The sequence below is a fragment of the Drosophila subpulchrella genome, chromosome 3L, assembly GCF_014743375.2.
Source record: "Drosophila subpulchrella strain 33 F10 #4 breed RU33 chromosome 3L, RU_Dsub_v1.1 Primary Assembly, whole genome shotgun sequence".
NCBI lineage: Eukaryota > Metazoa > Arthropoda > Insecta > Diptera > Drosophilidae > Drosophila > Drosophila subpulchrella.
Window position 1 is genome coordinate 3,384,241 of NC_050612.1, and position 16,375 is coordinate 3,400,615.

The window sequence follows — 16,375 nt, forward strand, 5'->3', positions numbered from 1 at the left end:
GAAACTTATTGATCAGTTTCCCGTTTCCTGCGGGGGTAAGCGAAGTAAAGTTCATAACTATGATTGGAAACTACTGTCATCGGATGGAGACCACGCCCAGTCTCAACTCTTCGTGCCTTTGGTAGAATGTGACTCTGGGGAAAGGAAATATGCAAATTGTAATTTCAGTAGAGCAGCGCAGAAAACAAAGCCGAGATGAGTAATAAAACTGGAGACGGGAATGGAAAGATTGCTTCGCATGGCTTGGTGTTGCCTCTTGCAAGCTTCATCGGCTGCGCGGTTTCGAGCAGCAAGCATTCCCTTTTAGAGTGTAAGTTCTAGTGTAGAATGTGTGGCACTACTCGGTGACAACTGTTGTCACATCTGCACCGCATATCTACAACTCTTTGTCGCCCTGCGTGATGATCAGCATCAAGATGTGAAATTCAGTACTGCCAGTAATCACAGTTACGTGGGCCTTAACTAGACATCTGATTAAAGTTATGTGTCCAATTCCAAATTGTGCAAGAAGATGCAGAATGGATCTAATTAATTAAAATACATTTTCAAGTTTAGTCACAGACTATGGAAGGCAGAGAAAAAGTTAGCGAAAACTTTTTTTAAATAGGCTTGGCTAAGCGGTAACTCCGTTGCATCCTCCAAACAAGAGATTGTGCAACAAGAGATTGTTTATTTACTAAGAAACTGAAGTACAGAACGAATAAGTTCCAAAAATATTTTATAACAAATACTGAAAATTTAAAATGTTAAACCAGCAAAAGATTAAAAGAAAACTAAATAATAACAGGGAACAATTTAAAAGTAAAGTTGTGTACACTGTACATATGGGGCGATTCAGAACCATAAATAACAATTAAATTGTAAGTTACCGTTCGCTATTCAACAGCTCTCGGGGTGGCAGGCGCTGATAATTTACATATAATATACTGGCATTGTGTGGCCGACGACCTTTTGTCCTGTATCTGGAATTATCTAGAATGCGAAATATATATCCCTTCTGCGTGCGGGTATGAAAATGAAAATTCATGTACTCTTAAAGCCATTTTTCTTACAACAACCAACCGACAGCCGACTGGTCTCTCTGACAGACCATAACCCCCACGTTTCTATCAGAACCTCCAGAAAGCACTTCTTACCTTTCCAAAAAAATTAAGTTTTACTTTTTCCCTCTTCGGTTCTTGACCTTTGCTGCTAATTAAGGTGTAGAACAAGTGGTCCTACAAAAACTAAGAGTACACCAAACAACTATATTTTAGGAAAAATCACCTCAAATAAAATTTAAGACAGTGTGCTTTGAGTTAATTTGAAGCACATTTTCCCTAATGATGCTGACATTTTTTATTAGTACTGCGTACTTATATAGCTATTACAACAAACAAAAACACACAAACAAACATCAATGAGGTAAAATGCCGTGATGCAGCTTCATGTTCTGATATCAAATTTTGTGACGAAATAAATGCAAAGCTTTGGCATTTGGCCGCTAGATTTAGTTGTATTTACAGCAATGTAATGAGAATGAACTTAAAAGACAACAAACATGGACCAAATAAGGTTTAAGCCTTGCAATTGTGCAATTGGAGCCTGTTGAAATGCGAAAACACGTTCTTATTTTAAACTAAAGATTTAGCTACGTATAGTGTGTTTATTTCCGGCTTCGATTGGCAATAGTTAAACTGAATAATTTATTAAATAATAATTACGTGCGCTTTTCCCAACACAGATCAACATTATTTACTTTTAATTGCATCAAGCGCCGCAAGCAGACACGTTTAATGCGCAAAACGTGTCTGATGGTCAATAAATAATCCGCATCAGAAAAATCCAAATTAACTTAAACATAATTGAAAGAGTCCACATGTATTAAATTTATCACCATTTTTTCAGCCAGAGTCCGGATAATTAGTTAGGAAAAATAATCCGCGAATTAAAAAGTTGAAACAGTGATAAAAACAAACAAAGCTTTGCATTCTTTTAGGCGTTCCGCTTATTCTGCAAAACTATTTATTGACCGCAATGAGTGGAATTGAAAATGAACCGGTAGCATCCATTCATAATTAAATTAATCCAGGCCGAAACATACTGAATAAATTCAACAGATAATTACTTTTTTTAATGAGTGGAACTTGATAGGAGGGGAACGAAGCAACCAATGCAAAATCCAGGTCAACGAATCGCCCGTAGAAACAAAGTTGAAAAATCAATTTTTCTCTATTAGACACATACAACAGGAGATAGAGGCCCTACAATGCACCCGGCTGCACAAGAAAAGAGCGCCACAAGATGGGGGACTGCCCCTGTAAGTTGTAATTTCTAGCCACTTACATCATCTGGAACAAGTTTGCAACTCTATAAAGTTCGTTCCCACGTCTCAGCCAGGCCATTCATCCAAGGCAACGAAAGCCGTTAAGTGCCCTCCTCGTATCCTACCCGCTCAAAGTATAAGGAGTCCACAAGTCCTCCATTAGGCAAGCACGGCGGAAAAGCCGCAAAAAGTAATATACCAGAAAGGAGAGCGATTTCGGGATTGCAGGATAGGAAGGGAAGCCCATCGACTTGGGAAAAGTGTTGACTTAAAGCCAAGCACCGAAAAGGGCGTAGTTAAACAAAAGGCTTGCCCGGCTGAACCGAAATCAATATTGATGTTCGTTTGATTGTGGCAATCTGAGAGAGTTGGGGACGAGAGTCTGGATGGTAACTCGGTAAGGATGATATCAGCTAACGAAGCAAATTCTCAGCAGTGCTTACAGGGCTCCTGACTCCGTCGACCACTATCAGGTGGATTTTATATTGATTCCATCCCCAGAATAGCGCCCTTTCATTTGCGTGCTTCATTTGTACGCCATTGAAACAGCGTGGGAACAAATCTAGGCAAATCAAGGAAGAACGCTATAGTCGAGTACCTCGACTATCAGATACCCGTTACTCAGCTACTGGGACCAAAGGGAGATGGAGATATGCGAGCAGCAAAGCGAGATTGGAATGCGCCACCTACCCGCGTTATATGGTTATGTGGGCGGTAGAAAGATTTAAGCTTTATGGGCGTTAGAGTGGGCCTGGCAAACTTTTTTTGAGTCAATCGATAGGAATTGACGAGACTAATACATTTCAGTTAAAATTTTGTTTCTAGCATGAAAATTGTGGGCGCAACTGGTTTGGGCGGTTTGTGGGCGTTAGAGTGGGCGTGGCAAACTTTTTTTTGGATCAATCGCTAGGTATTGACGAGACTAACACATTTGAAATTTTTTTGCTAGCATGAAAATTGTGGGCTCCACAGGATAGGGCGATTTGTGGGCGTTAGAGTGGGCGTGGCACACTGCTGAAACAAACTTGCGCGGCGCAAGAAGCTCAAAAATCTGTATGCCAAATCACAATTGCCTAGCTCACAGTTTTCGAGATCTCAGCGTTCATACGGACAGACGGACATGGCTAGATCGACTTGGCTAGTGATCCTGATCAAGAATATACAGTGGTGGTCAAAAGTATTTTCACACAACAAAAGTTAAATATACTCATAATTTGAACTTACTTCTTGTTAACTTTGGCATCAATGGAAAGGAAATTTAAATGCCGCTTGAATGATACAATACATTTCTTAACCCATTCAGTACTTATTGAAAGGGACGAATTGGTGTAAACATCTACTTTTTAAACTTTTTTCCTCGACTTGAAAACATAAATTTTTTGATGCAAAAATTTTCTTCAAACAAAAATAATAGTAACTGGAAAAAAATTTTTCCAAAAATCATTTTGCTTATATTTTTAATGATTTTTTGAAGGTGACAATGTCGGAAAAAATTTGTATGAAAAAAAGAAAAATATGGCTCAAATTCATGTTTCTAAACATTTAAAAAAAATCATAAAAAATATAAGAAAAATGATTTTTGAAAAATTCTTTTTGCAGTTACTATAATTTTTGTTTGAAGAAACTTTTTGCATCAAAAAATTTAAGTTTTCAAGTCGAGGAAAAAAGTTTAAAAAGTAGATGTTTACACAAATTCGTCCTTTTCAATAAGTACTGAATGGGTTCAGAAATGTATTGTATCATTCAAACGGCATTTAAATTTCCTTTCCATTGATGCCAAAGTTAACAAGAAGTAAGTTCAAATTATGAGTATATTTAACTTTTGTTATGTGAAAATACTTATGCCGACCAGTGTATATACTTTATGGGGTCGGAAACGCTTCCTTCTGCCTGTTACATACTCTCCGACGAATCTAGTTTAGCCTTTTACTCTACGAGTAACGGGTATAATAATAAAGGTAATTTTGACAAAAAACTGAAAATCTTGTTCTTATCCCTACAGCCGATCTACCCAAAACGTTTTAAATAACCACGCCAGCATTGTGAAAAACGACACGTTTGTCGTTAAATACCCAAATTATGCACAGACACGTCCCAGAAAAGAGAGGAATTCGATGAATGAGATGGTTTCGCCAAACAACCGCATCCCTAACAAAGTAGACACGTCACATCACCATAAACAAATTTCGCCCGAGCCCAGCTGGATTTTCATCGCCACTCACCTGGCTGGCAGAATCCTCAACCGACTCTTCGCTATCCTTTTTGACTGCTGCACTTCCCGGCCTGACATCCTGTGAAACGTCCCGCTGCTCATTGACGTTGCTAATGTTGCTCCGTTGGCTGACCTTACTGTCAGGTGCCTTGGTTTTCGAATGGCGATACCGAAGTTTACTCGAAGTCGTTGGACTTCCAACCTGGACCGTGGAGCCGGGAATTGCAGGCGAGACCCGGCGCTTTGTCGTCAAAGGCCTTCGATCCTGGGACATTTGGGCGAATTTATTCTGAAGTAAGACTCAATGAAGCAAGGGCCAGCCGCCTCGTCAAGAACTCTGAGCTCCAACCACTTCAATTCCATCAATTCCCACGCATGCTGCCCTGCTGATAATGTCCATAAAACCACCCAACTAGTGGCCTTCAGTAATCTGATTAACAAGCACACAGGAGAGAGGATAGGCGCAGTGAGGACATTTAAGTGTCGCCATATGAACAACTAAGCTTTCCGTTGAAAAACACCACCCTAAACTTATTGGGATCCGCCAGTAAGTAACCAGTGCAACGACCGGGTATCCTTACCCTATTATACACTTTATTGAAATTCCGAGTGCGTCGCAGCGAAATATATAGGCACTTCCATTTCGAAAGTATTAATTTAAGGAAAAAACCCTTTCAGGTAGAGTGTGCGTTAGCCGCAGTCCAACCCTTTGATATGCACAGGATAAGTTATTTATTTTAGTTTGATTGTCGTCACAGGTGGACTGGACTGGGAGGGAACTGCGGTCGTTGAGAATTGAGGTTTCAGCAAAAGTAGGGAGAATAAAACATTGCCCGGCTTCTAATTGACAAACCATATGGGAGCAGGTTACAGCACTATGTATGGGACACCCCCGATAATTCAGTGCTGGAAAGGGCTCAACAAGGAAAAAATATCTGGGTTTTATCGTGTTCTTTAAACATTTCTTACTAAACAAACGAAATTCCTTATATACATTCCAGGATCTTTTAAAATCAAGAAAAAATGTAATTTATGATTTGGAACAAACAAAATATTCTCCGGTTTTATACCCTTTACTATAAATTAGATTCCTCGGAAAGTATGAAAGAAGCGTTTCTGACCCAATAACGTATATATATTATTGATTAGGATCACTAACCAAGTCGATCTAACCATATCCGTCTGTCTGTCTTATAATTACTTTTCGACGAATGCAATATACCCTTTTACTTTACGAGTAACGGGTATAAACTTCATCCCAGATATTTGTATTTTTAAGCTGACTGGGTAAAAGCCCTCCGTACGAGTTGGCTCTCTTCCAATAAATCTCGCTTTCAAACCCAGAAATTTGAGTTGCACAGACTCTGTAAGCTTTGCAGGAAAAGTTTTAAGCTAGAGTTGGTGGGGCAGGACAAAGCGCAATCATAAACAGGCCACTCTCTTCAGTGACTGGCAAATGAAAAGTTTTTCAATTTAGATTTATAAACCTAAAAAACGTTGGCAGTTGCCGCTCAAAGCTGCCTGATGTTTAAATAAAAGTGTGGGGAGGGGCCGAGCCGTTAACGTTGCCCAGGGTCGGGCCCTTGGATGGAAAGTGAACCCAGAAATCCAACCAAATTGCACCGCATCTAATTTTCGCTCTTGCGTTATGGAACAGCTGCTGCCAAATGCACTGAGGGCAATGCAAGTGTTCATAGCCAACTCCAAAACACAAAACTCCTGCAAAAATGTTGCCAAATTCTCAGTTGGACGTCCACCGCCCCTTCCACACAGGACTAACCGAATTTGTATCAGTTTCCCAGACTGCGTGCGGTTGGCCGCTGACAGACATTAGCACAGCTTATGCACCCGGCGCTCGAGCTCCTACCGCCTCCAACCCCTGCGTCTAATGCATGCAAAAATTGTGAGAACTGCAAGCTCGAAGTGGGATTCCCTCCCTCGATGGACTAAGGGAAGGTGCCCTGTGCATATCTGTATCTGGCAGATACGAGCCACAGTTATTTTTATAAACTTCTCGCTTCTGCCCCGCCCGACGACCGATTTCTAGCTGTGGACCAGGCAGATTTGGTTAGTCAAATGAAATTCATTGAAATCATTCTGCTTAACGATCACCACACACATTTTCCGTCAATGGCAATTGGAGCTGCTGCCCTAAGGTCAAGCTTGAGTTCAGCGTGGTACATACTTTTCGAAACGGTGAAAAGCTCCTTTCCTTCGACTTCAGGTGCTGATACAAACATTTCGTGGCGGTCAGCCATGGTTTTCTTGTAACTGAATTTCAAAGTTGCCGGGTTTGCTATAAAAGCCAAGTAGACTTTTCTACTATTTGCTTCGAAATACACAAACACTTTCCTTCCCTACACTTTCCGACCCTATAAAGTACATATAGTCTTGATCAGGATCACTAGCCGAGTCGATCTAGCTATGTCCGTCTGTTCGTATGCACTCTGATGACTCGGAAACTACAAAAGCTAGAATGTTGGGACTCGGCATGAAGATTCCTGGGCTTCCTGCGCAGTGCAAGTTTGTTTTAGCAGGGTGCCAAGCCCCATACACGTCTTTCGCCCACGTTTTTTAATATTTTGTTAAAATGATTGTCAATTACCATCTACATGCTTAAAATTATTCAAATCGGACACTTTATTAACAAGTTATAACAAAACAATTATAAATAACTAGCGAACTCAATAGAGTTATTTGGGACTGTCGACTATAGCGTTATCTTGTTTTTTCAATACTTTCATATACAAATTATCATATTGCTTCTTAGGACTCCACCGGCACGGAATGATTCCCTTAGACCGCTTGTTTAGGTGTATTTCTTCGCGGGTTTCAGGGCAGTATATTTTAAAGAATAGCCAAAAGTTTATAAATTTTCACTTTTAATACAACATTGAAAAACTCGACTATAGTGGCTTTATTGTTTTGGATTCCAGACAGTGTGGACAGAAGTCATGAATCCTCATCAAAATGCGCATCAGGATCGGTCGCTAAATCGAATAGCTGTTCGTGTCTCAAGCACTCGTGTGCTTGGCAGCTCTTGATAAGCTTACCAAACATGTCCGGGAGGACGGTTGTATCGCCACTGCCTGCCACATAAGCCCTATGCTATTGACACAGACAGCACCACTCCAGACGACACATCCGTATCAACAATCCAGGACGGGGACTGGCAAGCTGGTGCGTCACACGAAATATGATGTAGGATGGATGCAGGGGCAGGGCTCCAAGCAAATATGTCCCAGAATCTATTCTCCTCTTGTCGCTTTATCGGTGGCCATTTTAATTGTTTTTACAGCTTGTAGTTCCTCGCCCTTCTCCCTTTAATCGCAACTCGGTTTGCACTCAAATTTAAAAGTCCTCCATAAATTTGTTGGAAGATATTTTTTAAGTTGTTAGAACACATTTTTTAGGTTTCCGTGAAGACATTTTTTAATTTTTGAAAGTATGTTTTCTTTGGAAAATTGGAAAAATTTCCCATTTACTTGTGCTATTTAATTCTGAGTGTAGACAATTTTTTTCCCAAACGTTTCTGGTGAAAAGAAGGATGTGGAATGTGTGCTGACGCTGTTGCAGGCTCTTGTTGCTTTTGTGGATGAAAGTCTTGATGGTAGTCGTGGTCATAACTTCACGTTGCACAAGCCTCAATCATTGTCATCCCATCCCATTAACCTCCACCTCTTTCTGCCGGCTCATCATCATACTCGTAAATTTCTGGACTTTGTGGTCATGTTCGTTTTACATGTGCTTTGGGCTCTGTTTGTCCAAAATTCGTTTCCATTATCTCAATTTCTGTGTACATGCACTCGTCAAAAGAGGGGGAATTACTCGTGAAGGGCCCAAAAAGTTTGAGTGCCAAAAGTCAAACCATTTAATGTGCAGATTAAAGTTGTCGCACCAAGGCTAATGACTGTGGAAAGCACAAAATTTGCCCTAATGCAATTGGAGTAATGAAAATTTATAGCTGATTAAAATGTTCAAAAGCAAACTGATCCAAATATCTAACTTTCGTTATCAGAATGAAAATCATTGACGGAGACAATTTCGATTGGGACCCCCATAGCATCGAAAAAAGTCTGCAATCCCTGAAAATTATCAGCGGAAGTGCAGGATGTTTGACTTTTTGAGCATGCTTGTGTTCCAGATTGTATGTATAGCTGGGCGGGGTTTTGGGAATATAACATGAAAGGATTTGGAAAGGGTGCACAGAGAGAATTCTGACGTTCTCATCTGAGTTGAAATTAATCTTAACAAGAAAGGAAGTTAACTTCGGCAAGCCGAAGTTTGTATACCCTTGCAGCTATAATTATTAAATTTAAAAATACAAAAAATGATATTCCCAATAGTATAAGATAACATGTCAAAAGACACTGAAGCTATAATTTGTTTCATATTATTTTCCCACCAATTTTACGATTGTTCACATGACAGCTATATGATATAGTCGTCTGATTTTGATAAAATTTAATTGGAAATTCAAAACTAATTAAAAAATGCAATTTTCAAGCTTAGATAGTTATATGTTAAAATACACCAAATATATAATTTTTTTACATTTTTTTTTCCGATTGTTCCTATGGTAGCTATAAGATATAGTTGTCCGATCCGGCTGGTTCCGACTTATATACTACCTGCAAAAGATATAAGACTTTTGGGAAAGTTTCAGCCCGATAGCTTTATAACTGAGAGACTAGTTTGCGTAGAAACGGACGGACAGACGGACATGGCTAGATCAACTCGTCTAGTCATGCTGATCAAGAATATATATACTTTATGGGGTCGGAAACGTCTCCTTCACTGCGTTGCAAACTTCTGACTGAAATCAATATACCCTCTGCAAGGGTATACAAATAGATTGGCGTTATTTACATTGTATATCTCAACAACTAAACTATTAGTCCAGTCAGTAGTGAAGGCTTATTAAAAAGTTTTTAAATAAACTCAATTTAACTTTTTTCTTCTCACCATTTCGATCTAATATTGAGAACGAATGTTCTTAACTTAAGAAAAATTTACTCTAATATTTCTCTCTGTGTGCGGATAACCCAAACGAACAATACACTCCAAAGGCATCCAGGTGAATCGAAGCTCGCCGCTTGATAGGCCGACTTTTGCGACTGTGTTTCCCGTGCCATTCCCATGCCGTTTCCACACTTCTTTCTCTGGATCCTAACGCTTCTTGTTACTACCGGGATAAATTCAACCTTTTAAAGTCACGGTTTGGTTTAGTTTGGTACACTGCTTCAAGCTGAGGTAATTTAGAGCCTGTTAACGAATTTGTGATACCCTTATAGAGAGAATTGCGCCATGCCACATTTTTGGACATTTTGGTTTTGGAGGGAATCGCATTTTGGTGAACTGGTTTCAATTAGTTCTTTCAGATCTTTAACTTCAAACTGTGGTTACATTTTCCGTATTGCATACTGTTGAAAGTTGTGCTGCTATATTGTCCTTTTTTGGAAGATCTGTTCTCATTTTAACGGCGTTTTCCGGAAATAAAATCAAACATCCCGTGTCCAAAAATCAGTCTTTTTTTGAAAAGATGTTTATAAACCTTAAAAAAGGTTTGGTGTGTTTATATACTTAAATATATTTAAGTATATAAAAAGGTATACCTTTTTAACCATTAGTCTTAGAGTCATGCGCTTTATTCATACTTATTTATCTGAATGTTGAAAGGAATGTGTAGATTTTTTTAAAGCAAAATGAAAACACTTTAAGATTAACGAAACTTTGAACTTTTTATTGCAGCCTGCCGAATCTAGCTATTTTTTAATTTCCCGCTAAGCTAGCGGGTTTTTCTAAAAGTCGTGGAACAAAAGTGTTCTACCTCAAGCTCCTATAAATTTCTTAAGAACCTAAAACCAAATAGGAGTTCATACAAACCCACAAACAAAGGGACAAATATTTTTGTCTTGGAAACTCTCCGAAAACCTGATTTTCAAGCCAATTGAAATTTTTAAGGACTTGGTAAGCAATCTTTTTAGTTTTTGCAATACCTTAGTGTATTACTTGTTATGGTAGGACCATCGCAAGGATAGGTTGCGGCCCTAGCGGCTTCCACCTCGTTTAAAATGCGTGCTGTTTTATTCGTCGGAAAGTATGTATTAGGGTGGGTCGATTTGGAGGTCTTTAAATAATAAACGGCTAGTGATTCAAGGCTAAGGGCCGTCCATGTACCACGTGGACAAATTTTAAGCACTTTATGAACCCACTCCCCCACTCGTGGACAATCGTGGATTTTTAACTAGCCCGCACAATAAAATATATAAAGGTTCAATTTTGTAACACAATGTTATTCACCACTAAGGGGAAACAGGGTACTACTGAGTATTAATCAATAAAATAATTCAATAGTTTGACCATGTGTGTGTGCTTAAGCTTTTGTCGGGATATAAAGTGGTATGCCCAGCAGAGGTTTCCATGACATACGAAATGTACAATCATCGGCAGTCACACAAAGAAATAAAAGGAAAGGAAAAGGAAAGGAAAATAAATGCGTCAGTCTTTTGAGTGAACCGAACGAAGAAAATATAGAATATTTCAATTCATAAAGCGACATTAGAGAAAACATGAGGGCAACCTTCCATCCTTTCATTTTTGGAAACTTGTATCTTTTTTTAGGCGAAACTAGGCCTAAAGATATGTTTAAGGTTTATTGGAAGGACAGCAGGTGAAAAATCCTATAACTCCTTCATATAAGTCATTTACCATTTTCTATAAATTTGTTAAATGAGATTCGCGGCGTGGTGGCGTTACTTTAGACCAGTGGTGCCCACACAAATTCAATGAAATGTAATAGCGTCTGCCCACAGAGATCCATCCCTCATCTACCATCCGTTGAACGGATGGTCCATAATAGCGTCTTCCCGCAGAGATCCATCCACCATCTACCATCCGTAGAACGGATGGTCCATAAGGTTTTGCCGTTCCCAGTTAGTTCCCCATCCAAATTTGACGGACTCTTTTATGCGATAGTTAGACGATGTTTTTTTGGTGCAACTCTGAGATCTTCTTCTTGACAGTTTAAATTGAAACATTCACTACAAAAACTTAAACACGATGACAAGGAACAATCGAAAATGGAAGGCGCACAAGCAACAGGTTTGGTTAGATTAGACAGATCAGCTGTTATCGGATGGTAGATGGTGGATGTGCTCTGTGGGAATCGGTGTTTCACATTAAAAAAAAATTCCGATCCAAAAAATTCCCAGTCAGTTCCTAATCCAAATTTGGCGGACTCTTTCATGCGATAGTTATGCGATGTTTTTCGGTGCAACTCTGAGTTTATCTTCTTGACTCCCAGACTCGCGAGTCAGGCCAGTTGTACCCGTTGCTTCAAACGCAAAGTCAGTCCCATTCCTTTCCACCGCTTTGTTCCTGAATAAAATATGCAAAAGATTTGTAACAAACTCAAAACGGATTGTTATCATTTGCTAGTTGGTGTGGGTAATAAACGAGAACTTTTTGACGAGCAAATGCAGGATGAATCTTTAAATGTAATCGGACAATCACACAATAGAAATGGCTTTCAAATTCCGTTCACTTCTCTACATTGATTAGGAGTAAGTTAGTTTCCATTGAAAAGTTTATGGCTCTTGAATCCCCAGCAGAGTCCAATTGTGCAAACGTTGGGAGGTGGTCCTTGAATTGGAACTGACCCAGCTGTGAGTCCGTCCAACTGTTAATATGCCAACATGATTCTCATTCCTTCTTCATACTTTCCATATGCGTCACTCGTGTGAAAATGACACTTGCGTAAGCAAGAGTGGGTACGCCTGCCAATGCTCAACTTGTCAATATGAGATGTAACTAAAGCGACAGCTGTCACCTGTCTCAGACACGAGCTCATACCGTAAAAATAACCCGGGATGAGACGCCAACGGCGTTAGTTCTTATATCGGCATATAACGGAAAATTCCACCGAAGTTATACATTTTAAAAGTTGGAATTAAGCAAGCAGAGCCACGCCCATTTTAACTAATACAAACGCCCATAATGATAAAATCTGTCGGGTGTTTCCATGTTTAAAGATTTTATACATCGAAAATCGGAAATCGAAAAGTTTGATGCACCTTGGTTTTTTAATTTTGTTTTAGTGTACATTTTATTTTATTAATTAGTAAATAACTTTAACATGACAGTCGAGTGTCTCGACTAAACGTTCTCTCTAGTTTTATCAGGAAATAATGTTTTTTGATTATTTCCTTTATCCATTATTTAATGGATATTCTTAAGAATTACGGAATTGTTTTGCATTCTACTCTGAACCGATTGCAATATCTAACAGACGACATATTCAACAACATTCTGCGCAGCGCAAGTTTGATTCATCGGAGTGCCACGCCCACTCTAACGCCTTCATGCGACCATAACTCTTAAGCCTGTAAATCACCCACGTTTTTGAAAATGTTTTAAAATTGTAAAATAGATTTTGTTCAAATTATTAAATGGGTATTGCTAAAATGCCAAAAAATATTCAAATCCGACCATTCATTAAAAAGATATAACCAAATAATAGTCAATAATAAGCAAATTCGATCGAGTGCGAGAGGGTTACAAATATGCTTGGATCAAATCGGCTGTCTATAGGAATAAACGCTAGGTGGCGTGTTAGTAAAAACAGCCGATTTTCTACATGCATTCCTGACGCACTTCCTGACGCACACCCTTTAGCCGAGTAACGGGTATCTGATAGTCGAGGCCATCGACTATAGCGGTTTCTCTTGTCGATGAAACGACTAAGTATCAACAACAAGCATATCAAGGGTTTTCTAAGCATCTCAGTCAAAATTTAATTTTGCCGGAGCAAGCGTTCACTCTTGCGCGTTTTAAGAATAATAAAGCTGTCAACGGAAAAATGTTTACTGAAAATGTCTCGTTCCAAATGACATTTGCAGCTGCCTCTTGCCACGCCCCGTCTACCGCCCTCCTTAGGATAAGTTCAGCTGTCATTTGCTGCTTGTAGTCCCTGAAGAAACTGTCCTGCGTGACGAAAAATAAATGAAAAATAATTTTAGCTTACCCATCATCAACATTTATAAACACAAATGGAAAACCGTTGTTTTTGTATACGCCTTAAGCCAAAAAGTTTAAAGTTAAACATTTTTCTGATTTAATAAAAGTATTGTAAGAAGTTTCATTAAATTTAAGTTTTAATATTATTCGGAAAGTAAAAAAACACAAATCTATTTTATCTTAATTTTTCTTAAAGACTAAAAACAACGCGTTTGCACTTAACTTGTAGAATGTATTACAAAAATCACAAACACCTGAGTTTAACCAAACAAAAATATCAATTAAGTGATTGAAAAAGTGTGCGAGCATGTTTATTTAAAAGATGTTCTGATTTTTGCTGCTAGTCGAAATGTTTTGCAAATCGGATTTAGGGTTTTTCTAGCCGTGGCGAATATGTGAGTAAAAGGAAATACATAAAATTTTTTTAAAACTTGGCGGTTTATACAAAATTCTTGGCTTTGCGGGAATATTACTCAGGAATAAAATGCTGCATATTCCAACTGAGTTCAAGGAATCCCCCCTCGGGCTTTTTCTCAAAGATTGCGACCCACCTTCATCCCCTCGATTTGACTTCTGCTCCAGGCTCTAGCCTTTAAATTGACACTGTTTGCATGTTTGAAGTCAGCGCGCCAAGCTGACAAGCAGCAGCAAACACAGTTGCCAGCTGTTTATCACATGCTGAGATGTTTGGGCGGAAGACGAGCACTTTCTCATAGCTTTGACTCAGTTCCTGTAGATTGCTTCAGGTGGGGCCAAATACTCCCTTGTGGGGAGTCTGAAACGCATATGTATATGTATATGTATATGTGGATTTGAAATATTTTCAAGTCAAATTTTGAATCAGTTTTGGAGCCGTTTCCGCTTCTTTTGTCATGGTAATGTTCCCTCATCGAAGCCAACGCATTCTGCGGGCCGTTCCCTAACCTTTCATCTCAATGCTCCGCTTGGTAGCCTTGATTCAATATAATTTTCCTGAGAACGCCTTTTAGCCGGATGCCGCTCCAACCAAGGACCCTCGTAGCCATTTTTCTACGAGCTTTGAAAGGAGCGCCGACAACAAAAAGCTGAGAACGAAGGAGGGGCTCAGGAAAGGAAGCCGACCAACATTTAGTGGCTTTGTACTCTTTACGCTTTTTGGAATTTTGCACGCAATTAATTCAATTTGTAAACTTTGTGGAGCTCACAACATTTTTGTGGGTAAATAAAAAACTCTGAATGTTTCAGGTTTTTGTTACTCAAAATTGTAGAACGAGAAGCTCAGCTCCCCTAGAAAATGAGTCATAACATTTGGAAGCTGATAAATTGGGCTGAGTAGGGCGCAGCTAGGCAAATGCAATTATCAAACATAAATGAACAGGTTTTTGCACACACTGACAAGCATATCGATTTTGATGCATGGCCTGGGGCGTGGGTCATAATAAATATGCTCAAAGTTCGAAATACTCGGAAAAACCCCTAAAAGCATTTCTCTGTCAGCTATGTGAACTAAGTGACCAGGGCAGCTTATTAGGAGGAGTCTACATTAGCGTTGGCTACGAATAAAATTTGCATTTTAGCGCCAGCATTTACAGCAACACACAGACATATTAATTTAAGGAAAATTTTGAGTCGACGCTAGGATGAAGGGAGTCAGTTTCCCCTTTCTCTGTACGGCAATTAAAGTGCAAATAATATTTACGCAAATCCAGAGTGCAGCTAAAAACAAGTTTTGAAACCCCTTTACTCATAGAGAAATTAAATTATGCCGACTCTATTATGCAAAAGTTTCACGAAATATATAGGTCTTAAAATCGGGAACCCATTGAACAGCAAAAATTGATCAAAGTGTATCAAAGCATCTTATTAAAGATTTTCTGCCAATAACAGAATAAAATTGATATCAATTTTGATTTATGTATAGCGATGTCATTTTTATAGTCTATGGTTTTCATATCAATGCACAAAAATTATCGAGAACCCCTGAGTCGAAGGATTGGACCTACAGCAGCTTTGCGTCGATAGTTCGAATTGGGGTTGGGTTGTGGCTCGAAACTTTGCACGTTGTCGTCCCATGAAAATGCAACAAACTACTCTAGGGCTTCGCTCACTTCCGGGCTTCCGTCCTCACCCTTTCTATATCCTTCCAACGTGGCACGCTCGGAGGAACGACAATGCATAATAATGCAGTTTGTGTTTTATGATTATAATAAATGCTCTTAAATGCTGCCCGTCATTTTGCCAGCTTCCATTTGTGCTGAAACTTTGGGGAAAGCGGAATCGGGTTCGGAACCCTGTCTTTGTATCCGGGGTGGATGATAAATTTCCTTGGGCGTGCTAAAAATTCATTTGTACCACAGCACTTTATGCATAAATTTGCATGTCACAAAAGCAGTGTCACAAAAGCAGACATGCAACAGAGAGATGCTTCCACGCTCCTGCTAGTTCAGAGGAAACGCCTATGCTGTACAAAGGATCAGGCACACCTCCACCTATGTCAATCTTCTTTTTGAAGATCTGCAATCGTATACGATATCTATATATACAAAATAAAATGAAAAAAAATATTTTACATTTTTTTCTGTGAATGGGTGGAGCTGGTTACAGTACAATAGTTCTTCATTTGAGAATTTAGAAGTTCACTATCAAGAATTTGTTTCTCATTTTGATCGCTTGAAATTTCTCAGTATGAGGAAAGGGGATACTCGTTTCTAAAATTCAAGCTAAACTATTTCTTAAAATGAGTGCTGTTTGTACTCATATTGAGGAAAAATGTTCAAAAAAGAGCACAAATGTACTCAATGTAAGTACAAATTTTTTGAGAAATTTGTACTGAAAGTGAGTATTTTGCACTCAATGTTAGA

General features: G+C 39.0%; 1 protein-coding gene across 3 annotated transcripts in view; it reads right to left on the reverse strand.

Annotated features, from left to right (window-relative positions):
- Positions 1-16,375, reverse strand: part of LOC119555673 (calcium-transporting ATPase type 2C member 1) — a 45,600-nt gene that overhangs the window by 24,968 nt on the left and 4,257 nt on the right. Inside the window, exon 1 of one of the 3 annotated variants that reach the window (XR_005219908.1) lies at positions 4,528-4,806. The exons of the other annotated variants lie outside the window; for them this stretch is intronic. The gene's annotated coding sequence lies outside the window, so the exon portion shown is untranslated. Of the gene's footprint in view, positions 1-4,527; positions 4,807-16,375 lie in introns of those variants that run through there. 3 annotated transcript variants of the gene reach the window in all.